The 24274-nt window shown below is 42.2% G+C and overlaps 1 long non-coding RNA gene across 3 annotated transcripts in view; it reads right to left on the reverse strand.

Annotated features, from left to right (window-relative positions):
* Positions 1-4107, reverse strand: part of LOC139436316 (uncharacterized) — a 272961-nt gene extending 268854 nt beyond the window's left edge. For all 3 annotated transcript variants that reach the window (XR_011645579.1, XR_011645578.1, XR_011645580.1), the window contains exons 1-2: positions 3908-4107; positions 3389-3475 (exon numbers count right to left, since the gene is read on the reverse strand). This is a non-coding gene — a long non-coding RNA (uncharacterized lncRNA). The remainder of the gene's footprint in view (positions 1-3388; positions 3476-3907) is intronic.
* Between the last annotated feature and the right edge of the window lie 20167 nt (positions 4108-24274).

Below are 24274 nucleotides of genomic sequence, written 5' to 3' on the forward strand. Positions count from 1 at the left end.
ATGCACCATAATGTAAGCACAGATGTTACCTTGTTAGAAAGCTAATGTCTCAGACTCTGTACATCACTTTAAGTAAATATGATATGAATAGGGCGTAAGAGTATCACTGTGGAAGGGAAAAGGTTTTCTGGTGGATGTGTGGGAGTGCTGTATATTATATATATACATTGCTGTGGTCTAGGACTCCTGTGAAGAAAAACTGAATAATTAGGGGGGGGGGGGGGAAAGATAGGATGTGGAATTTTTTCAAGTCAACATTCTTTATCTAAGTTCTTTATCTAACTTTATCCAAGTTCTTTATCTATCCTTTAAACCCATCGCTATATGCCATTCCTTAGTAAGGGACCATGACATTATATTGGGCTTCAAATTTCGGGGAGTTCTGGATCACAGAGTGTTTCAACAATGGCAATGGAGGGATACTGGTATGGGATACCAATGACAGGTGATATATGGCTGACAGGGAGCTGTACAGAACATATGTCCAGGGTGCATGGTAATGTTTGGATATACTCATAGTGGCAACAATTAAAAACCACAGCAGGGGGGGTACTGGGTTCCTGGCCAGTGGTGCTCTGTCGTGGTCCCTAGGGGAGCAGCAACAGTCTCCCAGGTACAGTGGCGGGGACCGGGAGGGAGTGAGGGTTCAACAGTGAGCCCCTGATGCTAATGACTATGCTTGTGAGCTGATAAACCTAAAATAAGAACAAGGCCTAGAGCAACATTGTGCCTGGGAATTTCCTCCTGTCCGCCTTCATGTTACTCAAATGTGGCCACTCTCGAAGCCAAACTCAGCATGTAAATGCAATGCCTTCCCCCCAGCGTGGGACATGACACCCGGGGATGAGCCTCCCTGGCAACGAGGGACCACTATCAACTACCAACTGATGATGCAATGGGAAAATGACCTTATATGGAAGGTTCAATGCGGATCAGCAGAATATCCACTTCTACATAAAATACCATGACTTTAAAATGCTGTTTGACCTAAAGTAAGGGGGAAATGAAAAGGAGAAATGAGTTTATATGGCTACGAGTTTCTAAAAAAGAGTCTGGAGGCTGGCAGAAGGATTGCCCTCATGCACAACTGAGCCGAGTCAGAGAGACAGATAAAGCAGATACAACCCCCAGATATTGGTTCCTTTGAGGGCTAAAGAGACCCATGGGAGTTATGGTCATGGCCGATGGGGTTAACTACCAGGTCAGATGGCCCCTCTTTGGAACTGGTGTTTATGTGTGATGAATCTGGACTCAGATGGGATCTCCCTTCATAAAACTTTCATGCTAATGTGCTGGAGGTGCAGTTAATGTTGGGGTTTAAGATATATTTAGGGGATTTGAATCTCTGGACTGACAATGTGATAGCCAGGTCCTGAGCCTCAACAGACTCCAGCACCTACAATCTGATCTATTGGACTTACCACACTCAGCTAAGATGGAGTTGAAGAAGGACAACCACCACACCATGGAGCCTAGAGTGATTACAACTGAAAATGGGAGGATTGCATCCAGCATCCATGTGGAATCTGAGCCTCCTCTTGACATAGAGGTGCAATGGACACAACCAATCCAGTGTCCACATAGAAGAGGTGGCATTGGATTGGGAAAAGTGGACATGGTGGACGATGGGTATGGGGAAAGGCAGGAAGAGATGAGAGGTGGAGGCGTCTTTGGGACATGGAGCTGCCCTGGATGGTGCTTCAGAGGTAATCACCGGACATTGTAAATCCTCACAGGGCCCACTGGATGGAATGGAGGAGAGTATGGGCCATGATGTGAACCATTGTCTATGAGGTGCAGAGGTGCCCAAAGATGTACTTACCAAATCCAATGGATGTGTCATGATGATGGGAACGAGTGTTGTTGGGGGAGGGAGAGGGGGGGTGGGGGGGTGGGGTTGAATGGGACCTCACATATATATTTTTAATGTAATATTATTACAAAGTCAATAAAAAATAAATAAATAAATAAAAAGTCAGATAACTAAAAATGTTGGAGAGGATGTGGAGTGATAGGAACTCTTACTCACAGTTGGTGGGAATGCAAATGGTACAGCCACTGTGGAGGACTGTTGGGCAGTTTCTAAAGAAGATGAATATAGATTTGCCAGTGGCCCACCATTCGGTCTACACCCAGAATTGAAAGCAGTGATACAAATATACATTTGCACACCCATGTTCATAGCAGTGCTAGTCACGATGTCAAAAGCTGGAAACAAGCCAGATGTCCATCAACTGACAAATGGATAAACAAACAGTGCTTTATTCCCACAATGGAATATTATTCAGCTCTTAAGAAGAAATGGGCAAGTGGATTTGGCCAAAAGGATAGGGCGTCCACCTACTTCATGGGAGGTCCAAGGTTCAAACCCAGGGCCTCCTAATCCATGTGATGAGCTGGCCCATGCACAGTGCTGATTTCCACAAGAAGTGCCATGCCATGCAGGGGTGTACCCTGCATAGGGGAGCCCCATGCACAAGGAGTGCACCCCATAAGGAGAGCCAGCCAGTGTGAAAAAAGCACAGCCTGCCCAGGAATGGCACCACACACACGGAGAGCCCACGCAGCAAGATGACGCAACAAAACGAGACACAGATTCCGGGTGTCGCTGACAAAAATACAAGCACACACAAGAAGAACACACAGCAAATGGACACAGAGAGCAGACAACTGGTGGTGGGGTGGGGAAGGGGGGAGAAAGAAATAAAAAATAAATCTTTAAAAAAAAAAAGAAATGAAGTCAAAAAACACTTGACAATGTCAATGAACCTGGAGAACATTATATTGAGTGAAGCAAGCCAAACACAAAAGGACAATACCATAAATACAGCATTACTGTGAACTAAATATATTGTATAATACATTGTATGATTCCATTTATATAAAATGTAAATATAAATCAATTTAGAGGGGGGAAAAAAAGTATTTGTGGAAGAATAGCCAAAAATGGGAGCAGTGAACAGTAGGGGAAGCACAGATGGAGAAGTGATGGATTTACTTTTTTATTATTAGTGAAATTAAGAAAATGCTCTAATAAGATTGAGATGATGAATGCACAACTATGTGATGGTGCCAAATACCAGTGATTGATAAAAATGATTTGTTAAAAAAAAAATGACAAACAGCACTTAAAAATGGGAAACTATGTAAATAATACTTTCACCAGAGAAGAGACATTCAATTCTTTTCATCACTAGGGAAACACAAATTAAAACCTGCTAAGACTTAGCATATAGACATAGTAAAATGGCTAAAATCAAGAAAGATATTACCAACTGTTTAAGAAGACGTGGAAAGCCTGGAGCCCTCATACATTTCCAGTGAGAATGCCAAAAGGTGATGCCACTTTGGGAAACATTTTGTCAGTTTCTTAAAAATATAAACTTACATCATTGTTCCTAGTTCCACTCCAAGATATCTATCCAAGACAACTTGCTGCACCATGATTCCCACAACAAGTTCATGGCCGCCAAAGCTGAAAAAAATACAAATGGCTATCAACCGGGGCTTGGGTAAGAGAAGATGGTACATCGTAAATAGCGCTGCAGCTCTAACTAGGTAATTGCATTCAACTAACTTTCACAGAATAAACAAGTTATCCATGTCTGGAAAAATGCCAAAGACTGAAGCAGGCCCTGGGCCCCCCTCCACCCACGGGTCCCCGCGAAGGCAGCCCCCAACCTCCCAGCCCAAAACCGCACAGAGAGGGCAGGACCGGCGGGCGCGCCGCGCACAACCGTCCAGTGAGCGGGAGCTTCGGCGGCCGCGGACCGGGCGCGCCCTCAGCGCAGCGCGGGGACGGCCGCTCGCCCGCTTTTCCGCGTTGCCGGCGGGCCCCCGCAGCCCCGCGCCCCGCCCACAGGCCCGCCGGCTGCCCCGCCGCCGCCAGGGGGGTCCGCACACGTACCGGGCTCGGAGCCGGCGCAGGCGGGCGTCTGAGGAGCGGCCGCGCGCTCCGCCTGAGGGTTCCGGGCCGGCGCTCGCTGCTCACCCGCCCGCGGGCCAGACACGCCCCTCCCCGCACACTGGGGGGCCCCGCACACTGGGGGCCCCGCGCGGCGCCTCGGCCTGGCCCAAGCACCAGGTCACTGGCGGGACCAGAACACCCGAGACTCCGAAAGGTGCGGCCTCCGCGCCGCGTGCTGGGCGGGGCCTCAGGGGCGGGGCTGAGCGGTGGGGAAAGCGGCTGCGCCGCCAGCGGCGGGGCCGAGCGCCCGCCACGCCTTTGCCAGGAGCCCCACCCCCGCCGCGGTCAGAGGCGGGCCCGGGTGCACTCGGGTTTCCTCTGCACTCCTGTCCCACGCAGCTTCGGGAAACCCTAACTGCGTCCTTCGGGCAGAGCGTCTCCACCCCCGAGACCCAGCTGAGGCCTGGCAGCCATGACGCTCCCCCTGGCCAGGAGTGAGGACGCCTCCAGGGAAGAGCTGCCGGCGCCCCCTATTGTGAGATCAATATTCTTCTACATCACAGAAGACTGAAGCTCAGGGTGCAGCGCAATAAAGGGCAGCAGGAGGTGCGCTGGGTGGGGGGGAGCGGGGAGTCTCATTGTAAACAGATGGTTACTGGCCCCTTTTCAACTAACAGGTCATGATTCTAGGACCCAAGATGATAAAAATAGTTAAAATGAACAGAATTATTGTAGTTTCCCAAGATACACAGGATTTTAAAGTGGAAAATCTTCAAGGGAAATTAAGACCTATAAAATGCTATGGTTATAAGCGAATCAACACTTGGAATATTTTAGAGCAATACTTGGGACAAACTGTCAGTAATTCATCTTTTAGGACTTGTGTAATCACTCCAAATAAATTGTTCCTGTAATGTCAAAAAACTATCATATAAATGGAAACTTTTAAAAAAAGTTTTATTTAATTGCCTTTTTTTAAAGCTACCTTGATGACAAAAAATGTTACATTAAAAAATATGAGGTTCCTGCACCCCCCACCCCCACCATACTATGCAAATAAAGGGAGACAGAACGAGGATTAATGGCTGGCAGGGGTTGAGGGGAGTGGGGAAGGTGGAGTAACTCCTTTTGGGTCTATGAGGTTTCCTTCGGAGTGGATAAAAATGTTCTGAAATTAGATAAATTTGATGCACAACATAGTGAATGTACTAAATGCCACAGAATGTACTGTTAAAATTGTTAATTTTATGTTATGTCACTTTTACCTAACAAAAAAATATATGCATAATGTGAAATGGAGGAAAAAGAAACTCTCATAATCATAATGCTCTTTGGTGCTTGAAAGGAACACTTTCTTTCTACTATATCTCTCACCTGCACAGTTCTGAGTTATCACCTGCTGATGGTAGAGTTCCATGCCATTCAAAAGGACACGGTGTGCCTACATTGCAAAGGAGCCTCAGAAATCCTGACTGGTTCCTGTTCAAGGAATAGGTTTCTCTAGTTCTAAAAATGGCTAAAAGCTAGGGTATTAAGTTAAACAAGTATTATCAACACAGACATACTCACGAGTGAAATAGGAGGAAAATGGAATTTTGCAATTGAGCAAGTCTCTTGCTAGACTTCATTACTAGAACCAATTAAAGCATTTTTCTTTTCTGCTCTAGTACAGAACCTGGTCAGAGGGTTTTTCTCCTAGCTCACTTAAGCTTCCCCTGTTCTACTAGTGCCTTTGCAGGGTCCTCTCTGACCACATGAAACTTCCCTGCCATTCTTTATGTCCCATTTCTCCCCTCCTCCCTCCAGTTCCTCCTCCCCCTCCTCCCCTCCTCCTTCTGCCTCTTCTCTCTCTTCTCTCAGGCTTTTCTAAACCACAAGAGGCAGTGGCCTCATTTCCATTGTCATAGAACACTCAAATCCCAAAAACTGCAGAATCATTCATCAAAAGTTTGCAAGTTTTTTCTTTTACTTGTGTAGAGGACATGATCTTTTTTAGTTACTGTTAGCAAGGAGTATCTTTATCAAAGCTTTCACTTTCAGGCAGTTTTTAATCCCTGGATCTCAGGTGAGTCTTTTGTAGGCAGCACACGGATGGCTCATGTTTTTCCATCCATTGTGTCAGCCTATATCTTTTTTTTTAAGATTTATTTTATTTCTATCCCCTTCCCCCTCCATTGTCTTCTCTCTGCATCCATTTGCTGTGCATTCTTCTGTGTCTGCTTGCATTATCTGCTGGCACTGGGAAACTGTTTCTTTTTTTGTTGTGTCCTCTTGCTGTGTCAGCTCTCCATGTGCAGCACCACTCCTGGGTGAGCTGCACTTTTTTTTCACATGGGGTGGCTCTCCTTGTGGGGCACACTCCTTGTACATGGGGCACCCCTATGTGGGGGCACCCCTGCATGGCAAGGCACTCCTTGAGTACAGCAGTACTGTGTGTGGGCCAGCTTACCACACAGGTCAGGAGGCCCTGGGGATTGAACCCTGGACCCTCCCTTTGGTAAACAGATGCTCTAGCACTTGAGTCATGTCCGTTTCCCAGCCTAAATCTTTTGATTGGGGAGTTTAACCCATTCACATTCAATGATATTATGGTAAATGCATTATTTATGTCTATCACTTTATTCTTTGGTTTTCTTATGTCCTGTCTTATTACTGTCTGTATTTTTGCTCTTTTGATTATCCTTTTTGCTATTCTTTCCTCTATAATATCCTCCAAGCCTCTGTTTCCTGTCTTTTTCTGTCAGATTGTAAGGCTTCCTTTAATATTTCCTGCAAAATGGAATCATTTTTATGAATTCTCTTAATTTCTGTTTTCTTTGCATTTTAAATGCACCTTCATATTTGAAGGTCAATTTTGCTGGATAAAGAATTCTCAGCTGGCAATTTTTCTCTTTTAGTATCCTAATTATATCATGCCATTGTCTTCTCTTCTCCAACTTCTGATGAGAAATCCACACTAAATCTTTCTGGGCATCCATTGTATATGATAGTTTGCTTCTCCATTGCTGCTGTCAGAATTTTCTCTTATAGGAGTCCTATTAGACCTACTATGAATCTGAATAGACCCATTGGAGTAGGTCTATTCACATTCATTCTGATTGGGGTACACTGTGCTTCCTGGACATGCAAGGTCATTACTTTCATGAGGGTTGGGAAATTTTCAGCTCTTATTACCTCAGATACTCTTTCTGCCCCTTTTCCTTCTCTTCTTCTTCTGGAACTCCCATGACATGCATGTGGTTGTGTTTTCTGTTATCACTCATCTGCCTGAGCCCTTGCTCAATTTTTCACATTTTTTCTCTTTCTGTTCTCTTCTCTCTTCCATTTCTGCTGTTCTGTCTTCTGCATCACTTATTGTTTCTTCTAGCATTTCAAACTTGCTGTTGTATACCTCTATGTTTTTTGTTGTTTTTTGTTTGTTTCCTATTTAGGAGGTACTGGTGATTGAACCCAGGACCTTGTGCAGTGTAAGCAGGTGCCCAACCTGTGAGCCACATCTGCTCTGCAGTGAGAGTTCATTTTTTCATTTGTTTGTTTTTAGAAGGTGCCAGGGATCAAACCTGGGACCTTATACGTGGGAAGTAGATCCTCAACCACTTGAGCTACAACTGCTCCCCTCTAATTTGTTTTTTATCGCACTATTGTGTCTTTCATTCCCATGAATTCTGTTACTTTTCTATTCAGGTTTTCAAATTCTTCTTTGTGCTCACTTGGTGTCTTCTTGATATCTTTTATCTTTTGATCCATATCATCTTTCAGTTCATTAATTTGATTTTGGAAGTTTGTGTGCATCTCCTTGGTTAGTTGTCTGAAATCCTGTGTCTCTTCTGGGGATTTTGATAGATTCCTTTTCTTGGGTCATTTCTTCTCTTTTCTCAGAGTGACTTGTAACTTCTGCTGATGTCTAGGCATCTGATTTGGATGGTGAGTTTACTCAGATGCTCACTTTCCTTTCATAGGGATTTAGTGGCAGGAAGCTGTGTGTTACTGGTGTCCTTGATTCTTGGTTCAACTTGTTCTGCGTCTTTAGGATTGTCCCTGTTAGTTGCTCAGATCTGGGCCCTGAGCAGAGTAATGTGTTGCAGACCTGCTTCCCAGGGCTTTGGGGAGGGAGACTGTAAAGATCCGAAAATGCGTCTCTTGCTTATTTACATCTGTGTTCCCCACATGCGTTTCCTTAGTCCACCAGCAGATGGCACTCTTTGTCAGCCCTTCAGTTCAAAGCCTGGTCAGAGTGTGTTTGCATCCACCAGACCAGATCACTGGGATAGAGGATCCTGCCTGGAGGCTAAGAGCCTCCTAATTCCAACAGTCCTGGTCTATAGAGCAGGTGATTGAGAGGATCAGATCTCCTTAGGCCTGGATCTCTTTAGTCCAGTGCTGGCTCCCAGGCAAACAATAGCAGGGCCCCACCCAGCCTGAAGGAGCTCAAGGGCACAGCAGACCAAAGTTGTGAGTCAAAAACAGCCAGCCTTAGGCTGCGTTGCTCTCTCCTCACTTCTGGGAGGTGGGTCCCCCTTTGTAGCCAGTGGCCCTGAGGCCTGAGAATTCAAAGTGTCTATATGGTGGGGGTGGGTACTGGCAGCTGCAGCATGTACTCACAGTTATGCCACCATGGTTCTTTTCCATTGCCCCTCTCTCTGCTGGGTGGTGTCCAGCCTTCCCCTGGGGTCCTGAACCCTAGAAGTTTCTTTCCAGGCCATTTCTGCCTGTCCTCAGCTATTTTTCTTGAAGAGAAGAAAGTCCTCTGTCTTGCTAGTCTGCCACCTTCCCAGAAGAATCATTGTAAAATAATGGAAGCCATTTGAGTTCACAAGATTTCAATAAAGATAAGAATAATGCATTACTATTTCTACCCCATCTTTCCATATGGTTTTTTAGTATAGGAACAAAATACATATTTATAGAAATAATTATGAAATTCTCTTGAAACTAAAGCACTAAATAAGTTAAAGCCATAAAGAAGGCAAAAGTAAACATTCTCACAAAGAGAGTTAATACAATATTGTATTAAATTTGGCTGAATTTCTTAGTGTTCAGAGCAAGGCAAGAATTGTGGACATTTGAAATATTGATTTCTAAAGTGATTTTTCACTTAATGATTTTTTTATTGCTTTCTAGGTCCCATTGGAAAGGTGAGTGGTCAGAGGGTATAATTGGTGTTGAGGATTGCATAATGTCCCCCACAAAAGGTATGTTCAGGTTCCAGCCCCTGGTCTGTGGGTGTGAACACTTTTGTAAATAGGACCTTTGAATATATGGGCTTTAAATCCAGTGTGGCTGAAGTCCTTATAAGCAAAGCAAATGGATGTGGAAAGGAAGCTGTGGGAGCAGCCAAAAGCTGGAAGTCAACAGAACCCAAAGAGAAAGGAGAAGATGCAGCCATATGCATCAGCACATGACAGAAAAGCCAAGGAGCACCAACATGGCTGGTGAGTTCTAAGTACTGACCCTGGGAGGAAGCAAGCCTTCTAGCCTCTGAAACCTTGAGTCTGTAAATCCCTGTTGGTAAGCCAACCCATTATATGTAATCCATTACAGCAGCTAGGAAATTAATGCAGGAGTCATGGAGGAAACTGAGAGTACACAGTTCTGACCCTCAGCCCCTTCCCTTAGGGCAGCCATGCTTTTATCATTTTTGTTAAATAGTTTCTCAGGCTAAAAAGCAATTACATATTTGTTTTTCACAGAGAAGAAAACACACCATTCTTAAGAAAAAGTTTTCCTAATGCAAGAATGCTGAAAGTGGTAGCTTTTACAGGGGTAATTAAATAACATATAACTGTTATTAGAGACAATGAATAAAAAAGAACAATAATAAAAAAGATCAATTTTTAAGCAAATAAGAACCCTTTCTTGGTAAATAAAAAACAAAACTATAATTATAAAGTATCACTTGATAAAGACATTGTGGCAGGAGGTTAAACTGTGGTCCAGGTATGTAATATTTTAGTGGTCAGTGGAAAATGAAGAAGCCAATATATATGACTTATGTCAGGGATTCTGCACGTTTCAATTATTGAATTCATTACAGTCTCCCAACAGAAAGGTTCAATCTTTATTGTACATGAAAATCTTGTAGGAAACATATTTAAAATACTATTTTCTATACCTTATACCTAGATATTTTTATCTGTGATTTAGTGTGGAGAACCAGAAATCTGCATTTTATTAAAATATATTAGTTTTCCTGATTAGGTACATGAACATAATGAAAAATATCTATCCAGAATAATCTCACGATCACTTCTGTCCCTTCAGCCTAGGTTACTGTTCCACTTTTACAAATATTATTATTATGAATTTCTTAACTCTATCCAGAAAGTTTTTCCTAATGTAACAATTCATTTTAAACACAGCCCTTTTTTCCTACTATTATATGTATTGGATGTTTGAATTGTACCACATCGATTGCCTTCCATTTCCTATATGGATACATTGTTATTTCCTTTTCCTGTGTTTTCCATTGGGTTAAAATGCAACATCCTAAATAATAAAATAATATTTCATTTGGTACCAACTTAACGTTCATGACATGTACATATACTTTACCTCTACAAACAGAGAGGGAGATTTCATAACAATAAAAGGATCAACCTAAGGGAAAGATATGACAACTGTAAATATATGCTCATTTAACACCTAAGATTCAATTTAATACCTAAAGTAAAAAAAAAAAAAAAATTGACACCTATCTGAGGGATAGCCCTGTCAAGGAGGGGGAAAGCTTGCTGTCAGTCGATCTCCCAAACTCAGGTCCTTGCACTATGCTCCAAAATTCAGAGCACTTACCCTGTTTTAATCATGTTTACAAAGTTTGGCTCACCAAGAGCGTGTTCTCCCCCTGAGTGTAAAGCATATACTAGTTGATTTCCAATGATTGTTTTGGAGTGTATGAACAAATGGATGACTGAATGAATGGATGGCACACCAGGCAGAGGTGAAGAAGTAGGAGAGTAGAGCATATTGTCAGAACTTTAGGTTTTCCCAAGTGCTTTCAGTAACATTTCCCAAACTGAATGCCTTCAGATGTTAGTAGCTATTCAGTGAAAAACAGAAGTTCAGTACTCAAACTTTATCTTCTCTGTTCCATATTTGGATATCCCCAATGCCCATTACTGTGTTTATTTTTTTAAATATACTTTTAAATTTTAAAAAAAGATACTTAGACTACATAAATGTTACAAAAAATATAGAGGGGATTCTGATATGTCCTACTCCCAACCCTTTCCACATTTTCCCACATTAACAACATCCTCCATTAGTGTGGTATATTTATTACAATTGATTAACACATTTTGGAGCATTGCCACTAATGTGTATTATAGTTTACATTGTAGTTTACACTCTCTGCCCATCACTGTGTTTAAGTCCATTTCCCCATGTTCACAAACAAATTAGAACAGAATTTTATTAATATCTGGAAGAAGTGCTCCTCGGAACACTTTAGAATATGCTGACCTTTAGTGTAAGAGAGTTCTGTTGGTTCACTGATGAGTCATAGAGGTGGATAGTGGCCAGTTTGGAGATTTCTGTTCTAAAATGCTGGAAGGATTTCAATTTTACTATGCAAACTATATAAATAATTGAATGATTTTAGATAAGAAATATTTTGAATTTTATACATGTCATAGCTGCAGTGTAAAAGATAAATTTGAAGGAGGCTGGACCAGAAGCAGAAAAAATATTTGGAAGCTTGTGACAATAATCCAACCTATCAGTGATGAAATACTGGACTAAGTCTACAGTGAGAAATGGGGAGGTGGGGTGGAATTGAGAAGATATATTTAGGAAGTATTATTAACACATCTTCAGACTAATTGTATTTCAGAATGATAGAGTTGGAAATATAAAGGAAATCATCTGGTTTCTGGCTTAGAGAATTGGGCAGGAGGTGGTGACATTCATACTGGAAAAGAAAATGGTGTAGAACTGTGGGGTAACAGCCTTAGTTTGAGGGATTTATGAAAGACAAGTGAGAAATTCACATGTGGGACTCAGGAGAGAGAGCTGGGCTAGATATGAAAAGTCATGAGTCCTTGGCATCCTGCTTGAAACAATAGGTTTGGATGTGGTCACTGAAATAGACTATGGTGAATGAGAAGGAAAGTGAGAAGACTGAACCTTGTGGAGCATCAACATGTAAATGGTTAACAGAGGAAGAGGACACTGAGATGTATGAAAGAAAATTAGCAGGGAGCCCCAAGAGGGAAATATGGTGAAGCCAAGATAGCAGAAGGGGAAGAACATAATCAAATCTGTAAACACTACTGAAAATCAGGAAGGAAAGTTCAAGAATGATAAAGAAAGTGGCCTTTGCATGTGAGAATTTGAATGTAATTGGAATACCCATAGGAGAGTTGTTCCACTGGAGTGGTTGGCTGGGTTCAGCAAGTTCAAAAACACAGAGGGCTGAAATAGAGATGAATAGGTCTGGAGAGGGACTGCATGGGACTGTTTCTAAGGAGCTTAACTCTGAAAGGACAGCCAGAGGAGGCTGCATTGGGGTCTTCAGGGAAGCTGTCCTGATGTCACCAGGGAAGACTGTCATTGGACTGTTGTGGGGGAGACCGGCAAGGCTCTATACAACAGGGCTCTCTAGCTTTGCTCTTTGTATAAATAAAAAGTGCTAATTTTCCTGTGCATTAATGAAAGGGATGTGGCTGATGTCAGGCAAAGGAGACCAGTCCCTCTCTGAGCCCCACCTGGGCCTATGGCAAGCCCAGAGGATCAAGCAGTGCCCTGACCTCACCCCTCCCCTGCACAGGAGCATGTCAGGGCACAATGGAGGGCTCCTGTACCCACAGCCTGGTGGGCTCATTCTCCTAATTGTTTCTTTCTGCCCTTGGGAAGCAGGATCCTGCCACAGGCATCACAGGAAACCTCCCCCCCACCATGGGTTCCCCTTTCCTCAAGGCAAGCAGGGGCACTGGACTTCTGCAGCATCTCACCAAATTGACCTGCATGACAGTCAGAGGATCTTGGGAGAAATCTATTGGGACTGGCAGTGTCTGAAAATTTCATGGATTTTCTGTGGAGACATTGGTCCCCCTCTAATCCAAGTCTTCCTGGATGGGGCCCTCTCCTGAGGTGAATGATGACCAAGTCTCCTTCCCCATGTGGCCCTGCCCTCTCAGCACTTGCTTCCTGGGCCTGCTGTCAGAAGTGGGCCTCCAGGGAGCATCCTTCTTACAGCCAAATTGGCCACCTCTTATTTTATTAAACCACATGGAAAGTACAAGTGTTGGAGGGACATGGAAGAAAAGGAACCCTCATTCACTGCTGGTAGCAATGCAAAGTGGTGTAGCCACCATGGATGACAGATTGATGGCTCCTCCAAAAGCAAAGTATAGAATTATCATATGATTCAGCAACTGGACTACTAGGTATATAGCCCAAAGAATTGAAAGCAGCATCTCAAAAAGATGTTTGGACACCAATGTTCATAGCATCACTATTCACAAGTGCCAAATGATGGAAGCAACACAAGTTTTCCTCAATAGATGAATGGATAAATAAAATGTATAACAGTATAGACACAATGGAATATTATTCAGCTGTACAAAGGAATGAATTCATGATACATGTGACAATATGGATGAACTTGGAATACATCCTATTGAGTGAAATAAACCAGACACAAAGGACAAGTATTGTAGTCTCACTTTTTTGAAATGTATAGAATAATCTCCTAGCATCAGAATGTAGAGTATTCATTCTTGTGGTGTATATACAGAATGAGAAGCAAAGGCTTAAAATTGACAGCATTCCTATTTGGAATGATGGAAACATTTTGGCAAGTTATGGTGTTCCATCAAGGTGACACCCTCATTAATAAAAAGACCCCCTACCAAGTTCATCTAAATCTGGTACAATAACTGAAGTACAGGATGTTGAACTATGGACCCACATTTCTCAACTAAGAAAGGCCCAATCAGAATCCTGGAATTTTTTTAACTCTGGAAACTTGAAGAAACTCAAACTTGTTGCCACAGTGTTTTTTGTCTTTCTTTATCTTGCAATAATGTAAGAGACAAGATGGCAAGAATATTTCTGTTTGTTCAACTGTCTATTTACCTCTCTAGCAGATGGACAAGTGCCTAACTCATTTTATGGTGCTGAGATTTGAGTAACTACTTAATATCATCTCTTTTCCCTACTGCAATTCAGATATCTTAAAGGAAGACAAAATGACAGTTCAGCAGATATCTGAATTTTTTAATTTGACAACTTTTGGAGCAAATTGTTTAGTTGTATGCAAAGAGGTCCCTAACACTGTACCACATCAACAAGCAGACGTGACCTTATTATGTGTTACGTAGCCCTAACTGAGCAGCCTCTTTCTCTTAATATGAATTTGTGATGCATCCATGTCCTTCTGTGGCAGGATAACACTTTCCTTTTTACTGCTGAGTAACTACATTGGCATAGTTGTACCACAGTTTGGTTATCCATTCACCTAGTGAAGGACATCTTGGTTTCTCCTAGCTTGTGGCTATTGTAACTAAAAATTGCTATAAATATATCAGTGCTGGATTTTTTTGTGTGTGGACATTGTTAGCCATTGTTATCCATTCCAGTGGATGGGTAGTATCTCTCATTGTTGTTTTAAGTTACTTTTCAATAATGACAAATGATGTTAAGTGTCTTTATGTGTGCTTATTTGTCAATTGTATACCTAATGTAGTGAGTGGTCTTTTCAGTCATTTTCCAATTTCTTAGTTGTGTGGTTTGTTTTCTTTTTATTGAGCTCTATAGGCCTTTTGTATATTTTGGTACAAAATATATGTGTCTTACAAAACTTTCTCCCAGTGCAGGATTGAGGTCTTTTCATTCAATTAACAGTGTCTTCCACATAGTAGAAATTTTAATTTTTCAAATGAAGTCCCATTACCATTTTTTTCTTTTCATGACTCTTTCTTTAGATGTTGCATTTAAAAGCACATCAGCAAACACAAGATCATTTTTCTGTTGGAACCACACTTTTTTTTTTTTATCATTTTGCTTCTTAGACATTCACATATAAACTAGGTGAATCTGTGTGGAAGGTGTAAAGTTTATGTCTTTCTTTATTTTCAGTATGGCCATCCAGTTTTTCCATTTCCATATTTTGAAAGGATTATGTTCACTTGAGCATATTTTAATGGGCCTACATATGGGCTCTATTTTTCCCCCACTTTTCTATGTACCAAAGTCAAACTCTATTAATTATTGTAGATTTATAATGAGAATTGGAACCAGGCAGTATGGACTGCTCGGTTTTGTTTTCTTAAACATTTTGCATGCTCTTTTAGGAGTAGAAAAAGTTAAAAAAATATATACAAAATATTTTTCTATGATTTTTTATAAGATCTTAAAAATATTGACTCTACCCACCATGAAACAGGAATATTTCTCCATTTATTTAACTTTTTACTACTTGCAAGTTTTTATAGGTTATGAGAGAAAAATACATACTTATTTTCTTAGGTTTGAGCAAAGGAATTTATTATGTGGTTTGACAACTATAAATGTATTTGTTTTTTATTTCATTGTTCACTGCAGGGAAGGAAAAATCTATTGATTTTTGTATACTTACCTAATACTTTGCTTCTTGTTATCTCCATGCAGTCTCATCAAAGCACTGGATAGTTAGCTCCATTTCCTTTGAACTTCCAAATTTATAGCAAATTTATAAAAATTTAATTTCTGTGATTCTGTTGGTAGCCTGAAGGGGGTGCATGTGTGCAGCTGAACAGTGAGCTCAAGCAGTTCCTTTCCTGCACCTTGGCTGCCAGGAGAGGTGCCTGAGGATCTTTTTTTAAGGATTATCTTATTTTAAAGTTAAGAGACTACACAAAACACTACATTAAAAAACGAAAGGTTCCCATATACCCCACTCCCCACTCCCCGATCCCATCAATTTTTAATTGTATTTTTTTGAAGATACTTAGATCACAAAAAAGTTACATTCAAAAAATATGAGGTTCCCCTATACCACCGTGCCCCCCTCACTCCACTCCTCCCACCTCGACAACCTCTTTCATCACTGTGGCACTGCCACTGCACTTGGTGAATACAGTTTGGAGCACTGCTGCACCATGTGGATAATGGTTTACACTGTAGTTTACACTCTCCCCATTCCATTCAGTGGGTTTTGGCAGGACATATCATGTCCAGCATCTGTCCCTGCAATACCATTTAGGACAACTGAGCCATCATTTTGACCCAAATGAACATCAGACCCAGTGGAGAAGGCCTCCCTGTGGGCCCTGAGACCTGGTTGCCCTGTCCCATGTGGACAAGTGCTTCATTCTGCAGGACTGTCCTGGGAAGCTCCGCTGGCCATGAGACAAGTCTTGCCCTGTCCATAGTGAGTCAAAAGCTTCATTCATAACTTTTCATTCATGTCAATTCCTAAAATGGCTTCCCAGGTCCCCCTCCTTGAATGTGTCTCATCAATGGTTTGGAGTTTTCAGGTAACAAATCTTGCACCTCCTTGGTTAAATTTCTTCCTAAGTATTTTATTCTTTCTGATACTGTTGTAAAAGAAATTGCTTTATTAACTTTCTTTTCAGATTGTTTGCTTCAATGTTATAGAAATACAACAGACTTTTGTGCAACTTTCTGGCATTATTAGCTGTAACAGTATTTTGTGAGTCCTAGAGGGATTTTCATATATAAATTCTGTCCTTTCTAAATAGAGATACTTTTGTTCTTCCTTTCCAATTTGGAGGCCTTTACCTCCTTTTTCTTGCCTAATTGCTCCAGCTAGGACATCCTAGAGTGAGGAATAGCAGTGGCAAAAAGAACATCATGGATTGGGCCTTGATGTTATTGGCAAAACTCAGTCTTTCACCATCAAGAATGATGCTAGTTATGTAGTCCTCATTTTGCTGGCTTGTTTCTTTGTATTTCATTATGAAAAGGTATTGGATTGCATCAAATGATTTATCTATAGCAAATGGCATGGCCACAGTATTCCTTTTCTCCCCTTTCCTTCCCCTTTCCCCAACTCTGCTGTTTTTGCTGTGTCCCTTTGCTGTGTGATCTTCTGTATCTATTTATCTTTTTGTCTTCTCTTCCCTTTTTTCTCCTCTAGGATTCCCATCCTGGTGACCTCTGCTGTGGAGAGAGGCTCCCTGTCACTTGTGCCACCTAAATTCCTGGTTTCTGTTATGTCTCGCCCTGATTCTCTCCTTGTTTCTCTTTTGTTGTGTCATCATCTTGCTTCATGTCTCCCTTGTGTAGGAACTGGCTTGCTGCCCAGGGACTTGATACTCCACACAGTCACTCAGCTCAGTGCGTGGTCACTTGGTTCACCGCATGGACACTGGCCTGCCACATAGGCATGATTTTTTTTAACCTGGAGGCCCCAGGGAGGGAAGCCAGGTCCTCCCATATGGTAGGTGGAAGCCCAATCACTTGAGCCACATCCACTTCCCCACTGTATTCATTCCTTGTTGAATTAATGTTGCTTGTTACTTTGCATCTTAATTCTATTTTATTTTTTAAAATATTTTATTAGAGAAGTTTAAGGTTTTTTTTTTCCAGAAAAATCATGCTTAAATTACAGAGTTCCATATAACCCTCTTACAGGCAGTTTTCTCTATTATTAATTCTTTGCTTTAATGCTGTATTTTTATTATAACTGATGAAACAATATTCTAGAATTATCCTGTTATGTGTAGTCCATAGTTTGCTTTAGGGTTCTGTTTGTGTTGTACAGTTCTATGTTTGAAATTTTTATTATGGTAAGATATGTGCAACCTAAAATTTCCCATTTATTTTTTTTCAAATATACAATTCAGTGATGTTCATTTGCATACACAGTATTGTCACTGTCATCCACTACCAGATTTTTCTATCACCCCATTGAAACTGCACCCATTATACCAGGACACGCATTCCCTGCACCCCCAGTCAAATGCCAGTTCACAGGAGCACTGATGCTCATGAAAGGAGGCCCAGCTGGAGCCGTGAAGGTGCCCCAAATGTCTGCCATGGGTCCACCCAACCAGGTCAACATTTGGAGGCCAGGGGCCAGGATCCAGGAGGAGGCAGTCTAAGGACTCCTCACCCCAGAGGGAGCTGAGGGTGTGCAGTCCTGCCCATGCAGCCCATGTGCCAGCGATCAGGCTTCCCTGGTCCTGTCCCTCCACGTGGGAAGTCTCGGTCATTGTACATTTCCCCCATGTAGTGCTGATGGGCTCCAGAGTCCACCATGAAGACTGTGGGTTCCTAAGCAGAGGTGAAAAGAGACCTCAGCACAAGAAGCAGATTCCCTCTTTCTCCAAACAGAAAGAAGGCACTGCCATGCGTCAGGACGTGGTCCTTGAACATGGGGTTTTTGAGACACCCACTTTTCAGAGGTGGTTGCTGTGCCCGGTAAATGCCCTTCACCCATCACCCCGGGGGTTCTGATGGGCTGTCTTGGTCCTCACCCAGTTTGATGGTAGTGAAATGCACATCGCTCTGCTGCAGGGGGACTTGTGTGTGCCCTTCAGCACCAGAGAAGAATGGATGGCCCTTGAACTTGCCACATGTTAAAAAAGTGATGACCCTCAGACTTGATTGAAGGAGGAAAGAGTCTGTATCTCACTTTAATTAACACAGGAAATGAAGAACCAAACTGCAACTCCAGGCTGTCCTAGAAACAGAAATTTAAGGTAATATTCTGGTCAAGAACTTGCTATTTTAAAAACTCATCATGTCCCTGCCCACATGATTAGTATTTCTTTTGACTTTTATACAGAAATCAGTTGCCCTCCCACTTCTCCCCCAAATCCTCCATCCCCACTAGTTCCTGTGTCTTCTCTCCTAAATCCCAGAAAGCAGTGTCGTTGGTACTTGCAGGACCTGAGCTTATTGATAGGTCTGTGCTGGGCCCTACTCCCTCACTGGAAGAGGGTCTCCCTCTCATATCTCCAGGGAGGGCTTGGTTTAGAGGAGGCCAAATGCCCTCAGTCTCAAGCTCTTGAGCAGCTGCTGGAGCGAGCACTACAGCTCTGAAATTTGAGGGACCTTCAACCCAGAAGCTGTCCCTGGAGCTGGAGCTGGTGGCAGTGGTGGTGCTGCAGGGAAGTCCAGCTCCAGGTCTGGCTGTAGGCCTGGCTGTGGACGTGGTGCTGGAGCTGGAAGAGGAGAAACATTCACCCCCATGATGGCCATCTCTTTGCCTTTCAAAGCACAGAACACCCCACAGCCTTGAGCAGCCCAAACACCCCCAGAAACCACCCCAGGCTGTAGCCCCTGGAGGCATGGTCTGAGCTTCCTCTTCTTTAGCTTCTGGACAACAGCAGCTTCTGAGGCTCTTCCTTGGTCCTAGCCCCCAGTCTCCCCATCACCTGCCCAGCTCTCTCATGCTGTGTTATTCTGACAACCATGTGTGCATGTCCCTGCCCACTGATGATAATCTCCCAATAGGTGAGAAAGCCTTGCTCAACCCTAATGCAGCTGAGTCCCCTGCCTGAATTGGTAAGTGGGCCTCTCACCACACCTCCCTTTTAGGACCATGATCATGGAGTGGAGAGGACTGGGTGGGCAAACAGAGCCAGGAATGGGCTGTGGAGAGGATGGGCTCTCAAGGGCTGGCCCTGAGACCCTTTTCTCCCCTTCTCCCCAGGGTGCCAGGGCCCCACCCAGAGCTCTCCCTACCTGTCCTGCAGGGGGAAGGCCCAGAGCCCCCTGGAGGGAGTGGTTTTCCCAGCCCTCCTGAGCACATCCCCCAGTGCACCCCAACTTCTTTTCATGCTGTTGTGGAGATTGCTGTGTACAAGGCCTTTACATTTATAAGTTTATTGGTGGCTACTTGATTCTTTTAAGTTGCTATGGTAAGTGGAGTTTTCTTTCTTGACTGGTACCTCAGATTGCACATTTTAGTGCACAAAATCTACTGATTTTTATGTTTTGATCTTCTATCCTGCCATTTTACTAAACCTGTTTACAAGCTCCTAACAGCTTTGTTGCAGTTTTTAAAATTTTTCAGCTTTGTACATAGCAGTATCATGTCATTGGCAAATAGCGAAAGCTTTATTTCTTTTCCAATTTGGATGACTTTTATTTCTTTTTCTTGGCTAAATGCTTGTAAGTACTTCTAATAAAAAATGTTAAATGAGAGCAGTGACAGTGGGTGTCCTAGTTTTGCTCCAGATCTTAAAAGAAAAGTCTTTTTCATTTCGCCATTGAATATGATGTTAATTGTGGGTTTTTCATATATAGCCTTCATCATGTCTAAGAAGTTTCCTTCTATTCCTATAATTCCAAGTGTTTTTTATCCAAAAAGGATGCTGTGCCTTGTCAAATGCCTTTTCTGTGACAATAGAGATGAACGTGTAGTTTTTTCTATGGATCTGTTACTGTGGCCTATTAATTTGATTAATTTTCTTATGTTAAACCACCGTTCCATACCAGGGATAAATTCAACTTGATCATGGGAAGCGGAAGTGGCTCAAGTGATAGAGTTTCCACCTACTATAAGGGAGGATGTGGGGCAGATCCCTGGGGCTTCCTGGTAAAAAGAAGTGAAAGCATGCCCATGTGGCAAGCAAGTGCCTGCATGGTGAGCCAGTGCCCACATGAGTGCCCATGTGGTGAGCCAGTGCCCTGCACAAGTGAGTCATGCAGCAAGATGATGCTGCATCAAAAGAGAGGCAAGGGGAGAGTCAAGGAGAAATGCAACACAAACCAGGAACTGAGGTGGTGCAGTTGACAGGGAACCCCTCTACCCATCAGAGTTCTCCAGGATAGAATCCTAGAGGAGAAAGATGAGAAGAGAAGACAACAGAGACAGCAAAAAACAAACAAAACAAAGAAACAAACAAAAAACCCAGCGGGGTGAGAGGAGGGGAAGGGGGGAAATAAATAAATAAGTAACCCTTTTTAAAAAATCCACTTGACCATGATGTGTAGTTTGTTTGATGTGTTGTTGAATAGGATTATTAATGTCTTTTTGAGGATTTTAGTTCATTAGAGAGATTGACCTGTTGTCTTTCCTTGTGGTGTCTTTATGTTGCTTTGGTATTAGAGTAATTTTGGCATCAAAGAATGAGCTAGATAATATTCCTCCACTTCACGTTTTGGGAAGGGTTTAAGCAGAATATGTTTTAGATTTTCCTGGAATGATGGTAGAATTCACCCAGGAAGTCACTGGTTCTTGGCTTTTCTGATTTGGTGTGATTTTTTATGACTAATTCAATTTTGGTCTCTTGATTTCTTCTATTTATTCTTTCATCACTGTAGGATGCTTGTGTGTTTCTAGAAATTTGTCCATTTCATCTAAGTTATCCGTCTTATTGGCATACAGGTTTTCAAAGTATCCTCTTTAATGATACTCTTTAAATCTGTGGGATCAGTGGTGATAGTCCCTCTCTTGGCTTTTATTTTATTTATTTGCATTCTCTCTCCTTTTTCTTTGGTTCATCTAGAATATAAATTTTATTAATCTTCTCAAAGAACCAGCTTTTGGCTAATTTTCCTAGTGGTTTTTTCCTTTTGCTATTAATTCTCAATTTCATTTTGTTCTGCTCTAATCTTTGTTATTTCCTACTTTCTTCTTCCTTTGGGATAAGTTTGTGCTTTTCCTAGTTCATATAAATATTTTAATATGTAAATATGCAATTGGTCCTATAAAGGAAAACCTACCACTAAAACAAGAATCCAGAAGCTTTAATGTGGGCCAGTTCCCAGCGAAATAGCAACACTGTCTGCATGCGGTAGGACAGCATCTGCACCTGGAACACTGTACGGGCTCATGCACAACGTAACCCGAGGGGGCTCTCGCTGCTTGCTGAGGCAGCTTGTGGTAGTTGTACACAGCTGCAATTGCTCATATTATTAATGATGTGAGGCTGATAATCACATTGTGGCTACTTTTTAAAATTAATTACTTGATTTTGCATGAATTTTTTTCTTCCATCACATGTAAATAACCATTTTTTTAAACTTTATTAGAGAAGGTGTGTGTTTACAGACCAATCTTGCATGAAATAGAGGATTCCCATATACCACCCTATTGTTAACAGCTTGCATTGATATGCAGCATTTGTTATAGCTGATGAAAACAGATTTATAATTGTACTGTTAACTATAGCCCATGGTTTATCTTAAGCTTCACTTTCTCTGTAGTGCAGTTCCATGTTTGTTTTTTAAATTTGTTACCATAGATACAATCTAATAATTCCCCTTTAGTCACATTCAGATATATATACTTCAGTGCTTTTAATTATAATCACAAGGTAGTGCTCCCATCAGCACCATCTTTTACCATATATTTCTACCATTCCCATTCCCTATCACTGCCCTATCTGCTATTTTAGATTCTGACTCTATAAGTTTGCTTGTTCTGATGATTTCATACCAGTGAGAACCTACAATATTTGTCCTTTTGTGTCTGGCTATTTCACTCAACAAGATTATTCAAGTTTCATCCATGCTATTGCATGTGTCAGAACTTCATTCATTTTTACAATTTAAAACTGTTCCATCATAGAGAAGTGGATGTGGCTCAAGTGATTGGGCTCCCATCTACCATATGGGAGGTCCTAGGTTCAGTTCTCAGGGCCTCCTGGTGAAGGTGAGTTGCGCTGTGTGGTGGAGCTGACCCGTGTGGAGAGATGACATAAGATGACACAACAACAACAGCAAAAAAGGACACAGAGGAAAAGACAATGAGGGACAAAACCAGGAAGCTGGGGTGGCTCAAGCAATTGAATGCCTCTCTCCCACATCAGAGGTCCTGGGATTGGTTCCCGGTGCCTCCTACAGAAAAGATGAGAAGAGAGGACAAGCTGAGAAGACAGACATAGAAGAATGTGTAGCAAATGGACACAGAGAGGTGACAGCAAGTGGAAGTGGTAAGGGGGTATAAAAATAATGATAATAAATCTTGAGAAAATATTCCATTGTATGTATATATTTTGTTTATCCATCCATTGATGGACACTTTTGTTGCTTCCACCTTTTGGCAAATGAGAATAATGCTGCTATGGATAGCTGTGTGCAAATATCTTTGGGTATTTCCTTAGTGAATGCTGTGACCCACGCAGTGCATTCACAGCTGAACAGGGTCTGCACAGTTGTGAGGAGGGGATGAGAGGATGAAGATATGAAAGACAGAAAATAGTGGGGACCAGGTGGACTGTGAGGAGATTGCAGGAGCTTGCAGCTACCTCAGGTACCCAGTTTAATCAGCCACATCATTTTATACCTTAATTGACATCAGCACATTCAGCAGTTCTCATGAAAATCTCTTTCTAGGTCACTACAAATACAATAGTTATTCTTCTTTTCAATAGCCCTCTGATAACAGTCCTCCTAGATTTCTTATCCACACACAGTATATTTTGTTCAGCACATAGCTTTGCCCAGGGGCACCTCCTTCTTTATCTACATTCTTCCTGTGAACTTTGGACCCTGCTTTGCAGGGCTCCCCACAAGGGAGATTGAGGAATCATATGGTAATTCTATACTTAACTTTATGAGGAACTGTCAAACTGACTCCCACAGAGATTGCACCATTTTATAATCCCACCTGCATTGAATGAGTATTCCTATTTCTCTGCAACCTCTCAAACATGTGTAATTTTGCTTGTTTATAATAGCAGTCACTCTAATAGGTGTGAGATGATGTATGTCACTGTAGTTTTGATTTGCATTTCCCTATATTTAATGACATTGAGCATCTTTTTATGTGCATTATAGCCATTTTTATGTGTTCTTTGGAAAGATGTCAATTCTTTTCCCTATTTTATAATTTTCTTGGTGTCTTTTGTTGTTCACTTGAATGATTTGTTTATACATTCTAAATATAAAACTTTATCAGATATGTGTGTTGGAGAAAAATGGTGTTCACTGGGACATGGAGACTGATTCACCACAGGCAGAAAAAGAATTTATTGAGAAGCTCTCCCAATGGTGGGGTCTGAAGAACAGACTTAGTCCCCCCACCAGCATGGTGGGGGTCTGAAGAGAGACTTCAGCCCACTCCTGGAAGGGGGGACTTGAATTTATACAGAACTTTCTTAGGCAGGGAAGTGACAGTTAGTGGCAGGGGTTTGAGGGTCTGAGCAAGGTGCAGGGACCAATAGGGAGCTTTAGAGGTGAAAATTTTCCTGATAATGATTAGGGAGTTCAGGGTCTCTTGGAATGCTGCGGAGCATATGTTTCTTTGGATCTGTTGGGTTTTAAAGGGTTTCTTTGTTTCCCTCTGATATGTAAATAGTGAAGGTTTCCAGTCTCCCTCTGACATGCAGGTAGACTAGTAAAGATCTCTATCTCCCTCTGACAGGCAGATGGTGAAGGTCTCTATCTCCCTCTACTCCTGACTCTATGAGGTTCCTTTGTTTAACCTGTGGGGAAGTGCCCTCAGACATGGGGGAGGGGGTTGCC

This window comes from Dasypus novemcinctus, chromosome 13, assembly GCF_030445035.2.
Source record: "Dasypus novemcinctus isolate mDasNov1 chromosome 13, mDasNov1.1.hap2, whole genome shotgun sequence".
NCBI lineage: Eukaryota > Metazoa > Chordata > Mammalia > Cingulata > Dasypodidae > Dasypus > Dasypus novemcinctus.